The sequence below is a fragment of the Octopus sinensis genome, linkage group LG5 (assembly GCF_006345805.1).
Source record: "Octopus sinensis linkage group LG5, ASM634580v1, whole genome shotgun sequence".
Taxonomy (NCBI): Eukaryota; Metazoa; Mollusca; class Cephalopoda; order Octopoda; family Octopodidae; genus Octopus; species Octopus sinensis.
Genome location: NC_043001.1, coordinates 117,080,751 through 117,096,612, shown reverse-complemented (window position 1 = coordinate 117,096,612; position 15,862 = coordinate 117,080,751). Strand labels below are relative to the sequence as shown.

At 38.3% G+C, this 15,862-nt stretch overlaps 1 protein-coding gene and 1 long non-coding RNA gene across 2 annotated transcripts in view; both read left to right on the top strand.

Moving 5' to 3' along the window:
* The window catches only part of LOC115212018 (tRNA wybutosine-synthesizing protein 2 homolog), a 48,363-nt gene that overhangs the window by 1,185 nt on the left and 31,316 nt on the right, over positions 1 to 15,862 (top strand). The window lies entirely within an intron of this gene.
* LOC118763413 lies at positions 5,124 to 15,055 on the top strand. The gene is made up of 3 exons (XR_004999167.1): positions 5,124 to 5,146; positions 6,348 to 6,351; positions 14,886 to 15,055. It is a non-coding gene; the product is annotated as an uncharacterized LOC118763413 (long non-coding RNA).

Here is a 15,862-nt window from a genome sequence, read left to right as displayed (position 1 = left end):
GTTTTGTATTTTTAACAATACTGTCCGACGAACGGACAGCTTTTGTTATATTTCTGCTGCTTTTAAATAAAGCATATTACTCTACCTCTGGTATTTGAGTACTCTTTTTTTCCACCTTGTTTCACATTTATGTGTTTACTCCGGTATATATATATATATATATATATATATATATATATATATAGGGAGAGTTTACGAAAAAAACAAAAGACGAAGGGCCTATATGCGTGTATTATATACCTTATGTATGTACGTATGTATGTATGTATGCATGCATGTATGCATTGGGCTTATGAGAGGAACGTTCGGTGGATACATCGCACCTGTGCCTGGGACCTCGAAATATACTGGAGACCATCATTCACTGGACGGGGCTGTCCCGAATGAAACTTTGTACTGTCTGATAAAATTCCTCTCAGAATTTAGTGTTTTCCAAACTTATGATCAAATACATCTGTCAGTGGGTGATCTTGGACTGAATTTGTATCGCTGTCACTAGAACCGATCTACCGTTTTATATACACCTGCAATATATTAATCTATTAACAATGATATGTTACACGTGGATAGACACATATATGCCTCTATGTGTGTGTATTACGCACACACAGACACATGCTTGTATGACTTGTGTACAACTCTTGTTTATATCAACTCACCGATGCATATATCTATGTATATTTATTTTGCGGTGCTATCTTTCTATCTTTATTATCTTGTATGCATAAACGTAACAGTTTATTAGAATATAAATTCATCTCTTTCAGTCTCATTGTACTTGTATTCCTCTTCCATTCCAAAATATCTGCTTGCTACAATACAAAGTACAACAACAGAGAAAAGAGAGGAGGGTAGGGATGCTAAACACATTTTTCACATTCCAGTGCTTTGCTGAATTCGATCTTCAGCACTCGCCGTCCCTTTTCCAGTCCCGCTCATCGTTTCCATAATTACTTTGCACTGTGTTACATGTTGTCATGTTTCCAATACAACAGGACTTTCTTTTCTGCGATGCACTTGGCAACTCAACAACGCACCACCGATTCCCACACTGGTCTGTTAATAATGCTATTTACCAATTACGTTTGAAATTACATGGTATCGCTGAACGGATGAATGTGTGTGTGTGTATGGATATTTATATATATATATATATATTGTATCTATATATATATGTGTATTTATGTATATGTATATATTGAATCTATATATATATATATATGTGTATTTATGTATATGTGTATTTATGTATATGTGTATTTATGTATATGTATATATGTGTATTTATGTATATGTATATATATGTATTTATGTATATGTGTATATATATGTATTTATGTATATGTATATATATATGTATTTATGTATATGTATATATATGTATTTATGTGTATTTATGTATATGTATATATATGTGTATTTATGTATATGTATATATATGTGTATTTATGTATATGTATATATATATGTGTATTTATGTATATGTATATATATATATGTGTATTTATGTATATGTATATATATATATGTGTATTTATGTATATATATATATGTGTATTTATGTATATATATATATGTGTATTTATGTATATGTATATATATATGTGTATTTATGTATATGTATATATATATGTGTATTTATGTATATGTATATATATATGTGTATTTATGTATATGTATATATATGTATTTATGTATATGTATATATATGTATTTATGTATATGTATATATATGTATTTATGTATATGCATATATATATATATCATGGACTCTACCTTCATTAGACGACATATGAGGATTCGACAATTTCTTGCCGAACAACCACACAGGTGATTTGTTTATAGTGGCCAAATGTTTGTGTACACACATATATGTGTGTGTATGTATGTACATGTGTGTCTGTATGCATGTATGTATATATGTGTACATGTGTGTGTAGGTAGGTATATATGTGTATATATGTATGTGTGTGTGTATGTATGTATATTTGTGTGTGTGTGTATGTATGTATATATGTGTGTGTGTATGTATGTATACATGTGCATATATATATATGTGTGCATGTATGTATATATATATATGTGTGTGTGTGTGTATCTGTATATGTGTGTGTGTGTGTGTGTACATCTATATGTGTGTGTGTGTGTATATATATGTACATGTGTGTGTGTGTGTGAATTTCACTTGGGTTTCAACCTTGATGTTTGCTTTATTAAGTTCATCAGCCAGTACTAGCTATCATAAAAAAGGGAATGGATAATTTCTCTTATGGTATGTCTGAAAATAACTAAATGTTCATAGAGTGTATATAATTATCGACAAGGAGAATGGAGTAATCAGTATATTTTGTCTATATAATTTTGCAATTCTTTCATATACATTGTATCAAAAGAGTATTGCTAAAATATTATTTTATTAATGTAACAATACATTGCATTGGTATTATTATACTATGATATAGTAAAAAGCACCCACTACACTCACGGAGTGGTTGGCGTTAGGAAGGGCATCCAGCTGTAGAAACATTGCCAGATTAGACTGGAGCCTGGTGCAGCCTTCTGGCTTCCCAGAACCCCGGTCGAACCGTCCAACCCATGCTAGCATGGAGAACGGACGTTAAACGATGATGATGATGATGATAATATACAAATAATATGATAAAAACATCCTAGACAATGAGTGTATATTCTTGAAAATATAAGTTCATCTAGCAAATGGATCTTATACACAAACCTGATGAGTTGATATTTTTGCAGTATAAGCATATTAATACTGATGTGATGTATTGTCAAACATTATATAATAATATAGCAATACTATTGAACCTTGGGAGGGGAATTATGCCAGTAATAATAAACACATGTACGTGTTTATTATTACTGGCATTATGCCCCCCCCCCAAGGTTCAATATAGCAATACTCTTTTGATAAAATATTGATGAAACAATTGTAAAATCATGCAATAATAAGAATTGTTCAGTCAATTCTTCTTGTTGGTAATCATATATAGATAGGTAAACAGATAGACAGATGTCTATATAAGTGCCTGTATATGTGCATGTGTGTGTATATATATATATATATCAAAATCAAATTCGATGACTGGCATCCGTGCAAGCGAGGTGCAAAGAGCACCATACGAGTGTGAGCGTTGACAGAGCGGCTAACCGGCTTCCGTGCCAGTGGCACATATAAGGCACCATTCGAGCGTGATCATTACCAGCATAGCCTTACTGGCACTTGAGCCCCATGCTAGTAGGGTGCTGAAAGCACCATCCAAGAGTGATCGTTGCCAGAGCGGCTAACAGGCTTCCGTGCCGGTGGCACATATAAGGCACCATTCGAGTGTGATCGTTACTAGCATTGCCTTACTGGCACCTGTGCGGGTGGCATGTGTAAAAAGATTCGAGCAGGGTCGTTGCCAGTACCACCTGACTGGCCCCCGTACCGGTGGCACATAAAAGCTACTGTCTCGGAGTGGTTGGCGTAAAGAAGGGCATCCAGCTGTAGAAACTCTGCCAGATCAAGATTGGAGCCTGGTGCAGCCATCTGGTTCACCAGCCCTCAGTCAAATTGTCCAACCCATGCTAGCATAGAAAGCAGACGTTAAACGATGATGATATATATATATATATATATATATATATATATATAATGTGTGTGTAATATTTTCATATCTAGGCACCATATCTGAAGTTTGTCAAGAAGCTTTAATCAATCCAATCTATCCTAGTATTTGACAGGTTTTTTTTTCTTTTTACTGATTTCAGAAATATGAAAGGTAAAGTCAACCCCAGCAGGTGGTTAGATCAATATTACTCAAATATTAATGACAATGGTTTCAGATTTTCGTTCAAGGTTAATTTTTTTTTAGGGAAGGTGTAAGTTGATTACATCAAGCCCACTGTCAACTAATGCATATTTGACCTTGGTGGAACTAGAACTCAGAATGCAAAAAGAACCAGAATAAATATTAGCAATGTATTGGTTCTGCCACACAAACACGGGGACTAACCACTTCCCCTTATTATCCAACTGTGATAAGTAACAGGACATAATCTAAAATAACAATAATGGCAAACATCAGACTCATCATTTATTCTGCTTGAAATAATAGACAAACCATCATCAAATCACACTCTATATTTTCTGGTGTTTTCTAAAGATACATTGATTAATGTAATCTTAAGTACATTGTGTGTGAATCAAGAGATGGATGGTCTAATCAGAATTGCCTTTGATTATAGATCTCTTTCGATAAGAGCTGAATTAAGGCTAAATGAAATCAAATTTGAGACAGGAGAACATCTGCGACAGTAATATTTTGATTTATTTATTTGTATTCAGTGTTTACTTCCAAGAACATTCCAGACTAGAAACTGAAACCATATCGGTTGACTTAGTTCACCAGGAAATACTGCCATCATCTGCAATGTAATTTTGTAAATAATATAATTTAGGCATGTTTAACATTTTTTTGCTTACGTCTGCATGAAGACTTAGATTTGTTTGGGCAGAGAAAATGAAAGGTTGTGAGGTTATTGCCACTGTATATCCTCCATGGTGTCATTAACAACATGAATAAAACTGGGACACCCGCCTGGATGTAAAGCCACCTAACACATTAATGAAGTTTTTTGACATCGATGGAAGTATCAGCTGTGTTTACCCACAGATGTTTAAGAATTAAATACACATAGAGCAAGTGAGAATTAAGGTGTGTGTGTGTGTGTGTGTGTGTGTAAATAGTCCATTCTTCATTGATAAGGTTCAATAGAAGTAGACTTATTTCAAATTTAGTAGAGTTATATATTCATTTAAGGACATTATACTGCAATCGTTTCTGCCACGTAGTTGTTTTTTTCAAGTTTGTTTTTATTTTCAATATGTATGTCTTAATTCATACATATTAAATAATTCATAAATCAGTGCAGGCAAGAAGCTTGCCTCCCAACAATGTGGTCTTTGATTCGGCAGCCACTGTGCAGCTCCTTTGTGGGTGTCTTCTACAATAGCCCTGGTCTGACCAAAGCTTTATGAGTGGATTGAGTTGACTGAAACTGAACGAGGCTCCGGCAGGGGGTGGTGGTGATCCCTGCTGTACTCTTTCACCACAACTTTCTCTCACTCTTACTTCCTGTTTCTGTTGTACCTGTATTTCAAAGGGTCGGCCTTGTCACTCTCTGTGTCACGCTTAATATCCCCGAGAACTACGTTAAGGGTACACGTGTCTGTGGAGTGCTCAGCCACTTACACGTTAATTTCACGAGCAGGCTGTTCCGTTGATCGGATCAACCGGAACCCTCATCGTCGTAACCGACGGAGTGCTTCCCCATATATATATATATACATACACACACACACACACGTGTATATATATATATATACACACGTGCACATGCATGCTTACGTGCACATACACATATACACACTGGCCTCCGTGCCGGTGGCACGTAAAAGACACCATTCGAGCGTGATCGTTACCACCATCGCCTTACTGGCACCTGTGCCGGTGGCATGTGTAAAAGATTCGAGCGAGGTCGTTGCCAGTATCACCTGACTGGCCCCCGTGCCAGTGGCACGTTAAAGCACCCAATACACTCTCGGAGTGGTTGGCGTTAGGAAGGGCATCCAGCTGTAGAAACTCTGCCAGATCAAGATTGAAGCCTGGTGCAGCCATCTGGTTCGCCAGCCCTCAGTCAAATCGTCCAACCCATGCTAGCATGGCAAACGGACGTTAAACGATGATGATGATACACTGCTGGAAAAATCTTTAGACCAGTAAAAAAACTGCCAAAATGAGCTCCTTGCAGACCAAATATGTTCGACTCAGTAGAAGGTCCCACATTCCACTTTCATATTCAATGCGGTACGACGCGGGACACGAAATTTTTTTCCCACTAGAGCTCCGGACCCCAATTATGAACTCATTTGCATACAGCCAATAAGAGCTCAACTATCAAACTAATTTATGGGCGCATAACAAGTGATGGGCGATAAGATAAGGTCCCTTGGGTAAGGAATGACCATGCTTCTTTTCCCTTTTGATAATGCTTATTGTTCTTGTTCTTGTTTCAACCATGGCTGCCTCTGCGTAGCTATTTGTGCTACTGTTTACTTTGTAAAACAATAGGGGGAAAGTGTTGCTAGCACATCGCCCTCTATCCACATTTTTCCCATCAACATCTTTACCACATGGGGCCCTAACAAAATCCAATAATAGGTATAGATTTATATCTACACCTATCTAATTGTCTCCTAAAATCAGGCATAATTTAGCGATCGGTCAACTTACAACACCGTTCTTCGCCTTGAGTTTACTTGGTAGAGTGTGTTTTACCAAGAGATTGGTTGTTTTTGACACATTCACTAATGTTGTGTTGGGCTTTGCGTCTAGGCATAATCTAAGAGCTGAACGTCACCTTTCCTCTCATACTTTTCAAACAATCCTTCAACGGTCTGCCAGCACCAATGTCGTTTCTGCCACCACCAACCATCTTCCTCCTGGGTGCTGCAGTTGGTTGCGCACCAATTGTCTTCATACTGACTAGAGATTTTTGTTTGTGGGGGAAAAAATTTCGCACTAGCATTAGAGATTTTCATTTTTTTCTTACCAAGAGCATGTGCCACACCAGAGTACCGACCAAAGCAGTGAAGCGCGGAAGTTAACTCAGTATCTGTTCCAGAAGCTGCTTGGTGAATTATTTTCACTTGCCCCTCTGCAAGGAATTCTTTGTCTTGAATATAACTTGTAAAGCAAGAAAAGCTTTGTTCAGCCCATTGATTATTGACTCATTTCCATCCTCAGCATTTGATTTTGATGTGCAACCGCGTGCATCAAAATTTTGCCGAGTATCAAATTGGTTTTGAAGAGAGCGTTGCAAGTGTAAACCTTTGTTAATTTGACAGGAAGGTCAAAGCGAGCTCTGATTGGCTGTATGCAAATGAGTTCGTTACTGGGGTCCGGAACTCTCGTGGGAAGAAAATTTCACACGCGGTACGTCACACCACAGGATAGGCTAGTTGCGGAATACAAGTAGTTGATATTTGAGCTCTCTCTCTCTCTCTCCCTCTCTCTCACACACATACACACTGGGGTAGCGAATTGGCAGAGTTGTTACAGCGTCGGATAAATCCTAAAGATATTTCTTTCGGCTCTATACGTGAGTTTAAATCTCTCTGTACCATTAGTTCAGATCCCATTGAGATCAGTTTTGCCTTTTCTTTCGAAGTCAAAAATAAACTACAAGATTCTTCTCTTTCTCTATTTGGGTCTTTCTCCCAATATCTTTTTTGGAAGAAATCAACGGTATGCAGGACAGGCAAAGGATAGACTCCGTTAGGTTTAAATGCTTAGCACACACCGTATCTTGCGACGATGTTTTACGTCAAGGAACGAACAATTGTGCATGTATGTGTAATGTCCATCTGGTGGTGCGAAAAGCCAGCTAAATACATGTTATTACATGCTACTTACGATTAAAATCCAGGGTCTTGAACCTAGCTCTTGTCCTCAGGCTGATCCCGGATAATCTAGTACTTATTCCTGGCAGAATGTTTTATACAAACACTACAGAGTACCATGGCATTTCAAAACTCTTGACCTTTATTTGATTAAGGACTGCAAACTTACGACTAACTTAAGGAGGATTAAGAACCAGTTGTGTTGCTTTTCTCAAGGCATTAATGATGTGAAAGGAGATTATACGTATTTTCAAACTGGAATCAAAACCAGACTTCACTCGCTATATTTATACATTTATGCAGACATTACTCCCACTACAGTGAAGAATGATGTCAATAGAATATGTGTGGATATAACCACGCATATCGTCACAGTATGTTTGAATAATTGTGTATACATATAAGGAGGTGTGTACGTAAAATTTACCATCGATTACTGGGTTGTACACTTGGGGGTATGCACACATTATATAAACATAATCTCTGGTGTCCATCCTTAGAATCCGAGTTATAAGATACAGAAGATATATATATATATATATATATATATAATATATATATATATATATATATATATGCATATAGACATACATATAAATACATACCTACCTATATATGTATATATACATGCATATATGGGTACAGGGCATCAAAAAAACGTTGAACAAAATGAGAAACGAAAACATAGAAGCGAACTTTTTTTTCGGACAACGAAAAAAACAAACAGAGAAACTAGACATACAACATAAACAATATTCCCCTTCTTCAGTCGTCCCTGTTTCAACTACTCCACGTTTTGAAGGCAAGGACAATACGCGACTTCGTTGAAACAATCCTTCTCGCAAAGCAAATTAAATAAAATTTGAGATTTTTTGCGGAGGGTGAAAGTGGTATCAAGTACAGGACAGTGAGAACAAAACAGTAAGAACAAAAAAAAAAAGTAAAAACAGTAAAAGACAGAACAATGAGAACAAAATAGTAAAAACAAACGATGAGGGTTTTTAAGCCAAGACGATGGAAAAATTATTCTGAACGTTTAAGGAGACGAGCTTATGAAGAGACAGAATAAGCACGTTTAGTCTTTGCGAAGGTAGTAGTCAGAAAGATGGATTCACTCTCGTCACGTGTCAGCGACGAGAGAGTCGAGGAGGAGGAGTGAGAGAGAGGGAACGATGAAGGGGAGAGAAGAATAGGGAAGGGTGGGAGAGAAAACCCAGAAAGGATGAAGAACAAGAGAGGGAGAGAGATAGACAAAGAAGAGATAGTGAAGGTAGAAGAGTGCGCATCATAATTATTAATATAAAACTTACTTGGAAAAGGATGCGTGGCGTTCGATCATATAATAATATAAATAATACATAAGTATATGCATATATACATACATATATGAGAAAAAGAGATGAGGCAGGATGAACAAAGATTATGTTGCGAACCTCGTTAGCTTACAGCTGTTGCTGTTATAAGATGCAGTGGACTTTTTGTTGAGTGTCTGAATAACATCCTATAGCTTCATCATTGCCTCGAATATAAAGCGCAATTTTTTTTGTCTCGCAATGTCTAAGCTAATTGGTTGAAATAAAGGCGGGATCTATACCAGTAATATCGGTGCTCGTAGCAAACCGTGACGTTTAAGGTGCATGCTGATTGGTCAAAACCGTATTCGAAAAATTCAGCTTGTCGGAGCCTTCTAAAAGGTATAAAAAGGAAGAAGTCATTTGTGAAGAACTCAGGTATAAAAGAAAGAAGTCAGTTGTCAAGTACTCAGCTCAACTGTCAGTCAATACATTTTGAAATCTGATGATTACTACGAACGTATGGAACCGCTAATTGAACTTTATGAACGTTACTAAATATTCTTTCTTAGTGTTAATACACTTCAACATTGTAAAAAAAAATTAATACAATAATAAAAAAAAACGTGTACACCAGACCATGTTGTAACTTTATTCAACATATGTATGTATGTGTATATATATATATATATATATAAAGATACAAAATGGGACAAGAACGCAAAACATCCAGAAGACGATACAAAAAACACGGACGGGTCATTGGAAGCCTTTAATCTTCAGTCAAGAACCGGATCATCCTCGCAATTTCGGCTGATTAATCTTGAGATTTCTCCAATCTGGCCAGCCCCAAGGAAAAACAAAGCCAAGAGCATTAGATTCCATACATATAAGTTACGGGGACGTAAACACACCAGCACCGGTTGTTAAGCGATGTTGGGGGGACAAACACAGACACACAAACATAAACACACGCTTACACATACATGTATATATACATATATATATGACGGGCTTCTTTCAGGTTCCATATATATATATATACACTTCAAAAACCAAAGTTTAGACTGGAGACTTTAAAATGTAGTATCCAAACTTTGTTTTGGGTATGTCCCTAATCGTGTACCTTGAGAGCACGTTCACCACATACAGCTACCAGGCGTCATCCGCGCTACTGCACTAAAGTCGCAGGAGCTACGGAAGGAATTCCTCGGTGTACGTTTAGTATATTTTAGATAATTACTAGGAGAGACAGAGTGTACTGTAAGCTTTATTTAGCACGACGATCGTTTCGGCTTACATCTGGAATACTACCTAGTGGGTAGGGAACGATATAATGCAATCGAATGCACCCCAAGTGCAGCAGAAACATCATTAGGTTACATAATACGTCACTGTGTTATAATAAGTACATTTCGCTACTGTATGTGGCAGGATGGTGTTGGTATGATGCATGCGTTTATAGTATTTTTTTTTATTTACTTGTTTCAGTAATTTGACTGCGGCCATGCTGGAGCACCGCCTTTAGTCGAACAAACCGAACCCAGGACTTATTCTTTGTAAGCCTAGTACTTATTCTATTGCCTTCCTTTTTGTCGAACCGCTAAATCACAGTGACGTAGTTCACAAATCCATTAATGAGGCAGTATGTTCAGTATGTATTCAGGGAGTTGTAGGTAAGGAATGCAAAAATTCAAATACAAAGTCTATGTGTGTGTGTGTGTGTGTGTGTGTGTGTGTGTAACCATATTACCACGAATGATACGCAGCATCTTTAGAGCGCTTTTCATTCAAAAGCCATTCTGACCTTCGCATTTAGTCTTTGTATTTGATTCTTTGCTTTCTCTACCTACCATTCTTCGAATACATTCCAAACATCCTGCCACGCACAGTAGTGAATGTACTTATTATAACATTGTAAAGTATTATGTAACCTGATGAGGGTTCTTCTGCACTGTGGGGTGCATTCGATTACATTATATCGTTCCCTACCCACTAAGGAGCAGTGCAGATGTAAGCCGAAACGGTCGTCGTGTTAAATATAGCTTACAGCACACTCTATCTTCTATATCAATTATTTAATACATATATATATATAGTTAATCCAAACATGAAAACACAAAGAGAAAACACAACAACGCGAGGACGTGGAACAAGTATAGAGTTATTGGACGCTCAGGAAGGGAAAGAAACAAAGGAGGATTTAACGTTTCGAGCGGAGCTCTTCGTCAGAAACATAGAAAGAGGAAAGGTCCAAGGAAGGGCAGACGGAGGAAGAATATCGCCAACGATAAACTCGCGGTCGTATATATATATATGGATGGATGGATGATTGGCTAGTTGTATGTATGTATGTACACCCTCTGGTCGTTTCTTGTTGCTTAATACTTGCCTAATTATGAGTCATGCAAAACATAATCTGTTTAAAAATTCGTGCAAAGCTGTAAGCCACGATAGACAAGGTGAGTATATAATAACCCTTATACAAAAGAATTAAAAATGTCGACAAAAATTAGGATGAAGAATACGGGGGAGAAAGGATATATGACGAACAGTTAAATACAATATGTTATGTGCATGTACGACATACATACACACACACACGTTGTCCTGAAATATCTGAATTATATGGAAGAACGATATCTAATGTGTCTGTGGCATCCCTATTGAATTCTAGTGTCTCAGTCACCGTACCTGCATTCTTTATTGGTGATGAGCTGCTGTCTGTAGCGCCGTCTTTCAAGTTTCCGAGAAGTAGTTTCTCTGGTGCAGCAGCATTGACCCCTATATCCAAATCCTCATTATACTGTCATTGGCTGTCTTTGGGAGACTACGGCATTGATTAATTGAGAACATCGTTCTTTCACAAGATCCTCAGTTCTTCCCCGCCGATCACCGTGCACCGAGCAGCCTGTATCACCATTTCCCTCTATAGCTATGAAGTTTGGGTAATTTACAAACTGATACATTAAGTCCTTCGCATGCTTCCGCTTGAGCTTCCAGCACATTCCGGCATTTGCCTGGTATGATCATGTACCTCACAGTGAAATAGTTACGAAGACCAATCGCAAAAGTGTTGCGGCGCTGATCATCTAGCACCACCTGCAATGACTGGGATACACGATGAAGATGTCACCTCATAGAAGTGCTTTACGAGACTGATGAAGCGCATTTGAAGACGTACAAATTCTGGTGGCTGTAGCAGATGAGTCTGTGATTAATGTTTAGTGACACTAAGGTGGCAAGCTGGCAGAAACGTTAGCACGCCGGGCGAAATGCTTAGCGATATTTCGTCTGTCTTTATGTTCTGAGTTCAAATTCCGCCGAGGCCGACTTTGCCTTTCATCATTTCGGGGTTGATTAAATAAGTATCACTTGTGCACTGGGATCGATATAATCGACTTAATCCGTTTGTCTGTCCTTGTTTGTCCTCTCTGTGTTTAGCCCCTTGTGGATAGTAAAGAAATAGGTATTTCGTCTGCCGTTACATTCTGAGTTCAAATTCCGCTGAGGTCGACTTTGCCTTTCATCCTTTCGGGGTCGATTAAATAAGTACCAGTTACGCACTGGGGTCGATATAATCGACTTAATCCGTTTGTCTGTCCTTGTTCGTCCCCTCTGTGTTTAGACTCTTGTGGGTAGTAAAGAAATAGGTATTTCATCTGTTTTTACGTTCTGAGTTCAAATTCCTCCGAGGTCGACTTTGCCTTTCATCCTTTCGGGGTCGATAAATTAAGCACCAGTTGCGTACTGGGGTCGATCTAATCGACTGGTCCCCTCCCCCAAAATTTCAGGCTTTGTGCCTAGAGTAGAAAAGAATATTTAGTGACATACATACATATATACATGCATGCATAATGGACTTCTGCACAGTTCATCCGTCTACTGAATTCCACTCACAGATTATTGGTCAACCACAGGTGCCATGCAGCTAGATGACTTCAAAACCATATACTGAAGATGCAAACTTCCTAAAGACGTAGCCATATATGCGCTTATAGAATTATATTCTGAATACATGTTATTGAGCTTGTGGATAGTAAAGTGTTTTGCACATGGGTGCACCTGGAGACGAAATATGAACTCAAGACTAATGAAAGCAGAAATCCAATGTCTTATCCCTGTGCCAAAGAAGGATCGTCTATATGGCCACTTTTCCAGCTGTAAATATTTGCTAAATCTCTCTTAACTATTTACTTTACTATTTTTAAAAAGAATACAGGAAGAACAAAATAACATGTTAGTTGCCACAGTTCCTGCAAAATAAGCGAAGGCCGTATTGTTGCTGATGAAATTTAACAAACAAAAGCGTTTAGAGTTGCCTTCTTGGCTTACTCAACCAGGCAATAATGTTGTCTAGCCCTTAATGTTTCTCCAATCATCATATTTAACGCCAATGAAGCCATTCCTAATGTTGGAAACAAAATATATGTTGGGTAATGTAGTCAGAACACTGTCTAAAATAGAAAAATGAACGATAAACTCTGAAACAGCCTTTATTATGGATCTGCTCGAATAGGGCTGACTTTTTTTTTAAGACGGACGGCTATGTCTATGACCCTTCACAAGGCGCCCGTGTCTGATGGAAGGGAGAGACGAAAAGAAGGAGCTGTCCTCAAATCAGAGACCAAGCTTGAATGCTTGCAAGAGAGTGAACTCCGGTAAAAGCACCCAATCTGCTAGGTGTTGGTGTTAAACCGAGCGACAGATTAAGTCTACCACCTAAGCAGGCCATGATGGCTGGATCTGAACTCAGAACGCAAAGAGGTGGAATAAATTCCACAAGACATACACTCCGTTTATCTTAAAGTTCCGTCAGGGTGATACTGTTTTTTTATCGACTCCTAAATGATAGAAGACAGTATTGAATTAGGCGGAATTTGAACTCAGAGCAAAGCGTCGGAGCAAATACCGCAAGACATTCTATCCGGTACTCAAACGATTCTATCAAACAACAGCAACAACCGTGTTTTACTATTGGATTGCAAGTTAACTAAAATTAGTTTATGAGCTTCCGTGATTTACTACAGAAGTATGGATGGGAGGTATGGCATTACTCATCCATACACACACACAAACACACACACACACACACACACACACACATCGATTGATCGTAATAGTTGACACTTCTCTCTGACAAAGCATTTCACATTCTGGTCAAAAATAAACATTTCCCCCTTCAAACGTTTAAACGTCAATTAGAGAAAGTCTCAAGTAGAGGTGGGTGGAAATGATTCATTAAGCAAAAATGTTGGCGCAAACTAATCCAAAGACTTAGTATTCGGTGATGTGGCAGTGCCGCGTTACAGTATAAAATAATAATTTCTAACATTGAGTGAGATTGAACAATCGATTTTATCGACCTCGGAAAGATGAAGAGCAAAGTTTACCTCAGAGAGATTTGAACTCGTAGCCTACAAATACCACAGGCATTTTCTCTAACACTCTTCTATTTCTGCTAATCTTCTGCCTTCTTTTAAACCAAAAATAGTAATTTGTAAATTCCGGGCAGATGCAGGCACAGCCGGGTGGTTAAAGCACGCTTTGCTGTCATGAGATCCTGGGTTCAATCTCACTGCATTCAATTCCACTGGGTAAGTATTTTTTTACCATAGCCTCGAGTCGACCCGAGTCTTGTGAGTGAAATTGGGTAGACAAAGACTGTTTGGAAGCCTGTCAGACGGATTGTACCCGTAATTGATCGGCTCCCAGCCTCGTTACATATTCTGAGAAATACATGAAGGGTACATGACATGTCTCAGTGGAATACTCAGCGTCTACGTTATTTTAACGAGTAGGTCGATCATTTGAGTGAAGGTCGATCATTTGAGTGAAGGTCGATCATTTGAGTGAAGGTCGATCATTTGAGTGAAGGTCGATCATTTGAGTGAAGGTAGATCATTTGAGTGAAGGTAGATCATTTGAGTGAAGGTCGATCATTTGAGTGAAGGTAGATCATTTGAGTGAAGGTAGATCATTTGAGTGAAGGCGCGTGGCTTAGTGGTTAGGGCATTCGGCTTTCGATCGTAAGGTCGTGTTTTCAATTCCCGGCGACGCGTTGTATCTTTGAGCAAGACATTTCATTTCACGTTGCTTCAGTCCACTCAGCCAGCAAAAATGAGTAGTACCTGTATTTCAAAATGGCCAGCTGTGTCACGCTGAAGTTCCCTGTGGACTACATTAAGGGTACGTGTGTCTGTGGAGTGCTCAGCCACTTGCACGTTAATGTCACGAGCAAGCTGTTCCGTTGATCTGATCGACTGGAACCCTCGTCGTCGTACCCGACGGAGTGCCAGATCAGTTGATCAAACAAGTGAATGCTTATTGTCGGAGCCGACGGAGAATCCGTCTTATTTCTGGAAGGGAAAAGAGAAAATTGAACTAAGAACGTCAAGAAATGCAAACCTAAACCAATTTTTCAAGAAAAACCTTGAACTGAAATTGCGTAGAAGAGTCTTTCGAGATGGTTGAAACTTATTCTTCAAATATCGACCTCTGGGTTTGCACAAAGCCACAAATTATAGGAGATAGCTGATAGCCGATTAAATCGACTCTGGTAATTTCATAATACTTAATTTTGTCGACCCTTGATTGGATAAAAAAGCAAACTTGACCTCATATAGCTAGTATTATTTCTATCATTAGTGATTCTGACAATCCTCTTAAATATTGGTTTCAAATTTTGGCACAAGGCCAGCAATTTCGGGGGAGTGAGGAAGTCGATTACATCGACCCCGAAAGGATGAAAGGCGAAGTCGACCTCTGCGGATTTTGAACTCAGAACGTAAAGACGGACGAAATGCCGCTAAGCATTTTTGCACAGCGTGCTAACAGTTCTGCTCGCTCCTCGCCGCCTTAATCCTAAATACTATAGAGACGTATGATACATTGTAAAATGTATCTTGGTGTGTAGGATTGGAGAGGTGTAGTTGTAATGTATTTGTAGAAATGTAGTGTGAATGATTGTAGTAGCACGGTGTATTTGTCACAGTGTAATGTAGCATATTTGTAGAAGTGTAGTGTTGTGAATATGTAGAAGTGTAGTAGTGAATTTGTAGATGTGCAGTGTAGTGTATTCGTAGAAGTGTAGTCTTAGGAATTC